General features: G+C 53.0%; 1 non-coding gene across 1 annotated transcript in view; it reads right to left on the bottom strand.

Moving 5' to 3' along the window:
- The window catches only part of LOC124772126, a 1,909-nt gene extending 757 nt beyond the window's left edge, over nucleotides 1-1,152 (bottom strand). The window contains exon 1 of the ribosomal RNA XR_007013800.1: nucleotides 1-1,152. This exon is cut by the window's left edge and continues 757 nt beyond it. This is a non-coding gene — a ribosomal RNA (small subunit ribosomal RNA).
- Between the last annotated feature and the right edge of the window lie 222 nt (nucleotides 1,153-1,374).

The following is a 1,374-nucleotide window of genomic DNA, read 5'->3' on the forward strand; positions in this document are numbered from 1 at the left end:
ACTGCGGCGGATCGCTGGCTGGCATCGTTTATGGTTAGAACTAGGGCGGTATCTGATCGCCTTCGAACCTCTAACTTTCGTTCTTGATTAATGAAAACATACTTGGCAAATGCTTTCGCTTCTGTTCGTCTTGCGACGATCCAAGAATTTCACCTCTAACGTCGCAATACGAATGCCCCCGCCTGTCCCTATTAATCATTACCTCGGGTTCCGAAAACCAACAAAATAGAACCGAGGTCCTATTCCATTATTCCATGCACACAGTATTCAGGCGGGCTTGCCTGCTTTAAGCACTCTAATTTGTTCAAAGTAAACGTGCCGGCCCACCGAGACACTCAATAAAGAGCACCCTGGTAGGATTTCAACGGGGTCCGCCTCGGGACGCACGAGCACGCACGAGGCGGTCGCACGCCTTCGGCTCGCCCCACCGGCAGGACGTCCCACGATACATGCCAGTTAAACACCGACGGGCGGTGAACCAACAGCGTGGGACACAAATCCAACTACGAGCTTTTTAACCGCAACAACTTTAATATACGCTATTGGAGCTGGAATTACCGCGGCTGCTGGCACCAGACTTGCCCTCCAATAGATACTCGTTAAAGGATTTAAAGTGTACTCATTCCGATTACGGGGCCTCGGATGAGTCCCGTATCGTTATTTTTCGTCACTACCTCCCCGTGCCGGGAGTGGGTAATTTGCGCGCCTGCTGCCTTCCTTGGATGTGGTAGCCGTTTCTCAGGCTCCCTCTCCGGAATCGAACCCTGATTCCCCGTTACCCGTTACAACCATGGTAGGCGCAGAACCTACCATCGACAGTTGATAAGGCAGACATTTGAAAGATGCGTCGCCGGTACGAGGACCGTGCGATCAGCCCAAAGTTATTCAGAGTCACCAAGGCAAACGGACCGGACGAGCCGACCGATTGGTTTTGATCTAATAAAAGCGTCCCTTCCATCTCTGGTCGGGACTCTGTTTGCATGTATTAGCTCTAGAATTACCACAGTTATCCAAGTAACGTGGGTACGATCTAAGGAACCATAACTGATTTAATGAGCCATTCGCGGTTTCACCTTAATGCGGCTTGTACTGAGACATGCATGGCTTAATCTTTGAGACAAGCATATGACTACTGGCAGGATCAACCAGGGAGCTGCGTCAACTAGAGCTGAGCAGCCGGCCGCCCGGGAGTGTGTCCCGGGGGCCCGCGCGAACACGCAAGCGTCCGCTCAATCATTCTGCAAACAGGAGGAGGCTGAGCTCCCCTGCACAATACACCTCGAAACCCTCTCAGGTCCCGGCGGCGCGCAGCGCCGTCCCAAGTACTTGGTCGGGTTCGAGAGAGGCGCAATCGCCCGGAGTTAGGCGAGTAGA

The sequence above is a fragment of the Schistocerca piceifrons genome, unplaced genomic scaffold, assembly GCF_021461385.2.
Source record: "Schistocerca piceifrons isolate TAMUIC-IGC-003096 unplaced genomic scaffold, iqSchPice1.1 HiC_scaffold_936, whole genome shotgun sequence".
Lineage (NCBI taxonomy): Eukaryota > Metazoa > Arthropoda > Insecta > Orthoptera > Acrididae > Schistocerca > Schistocerca piceifrons.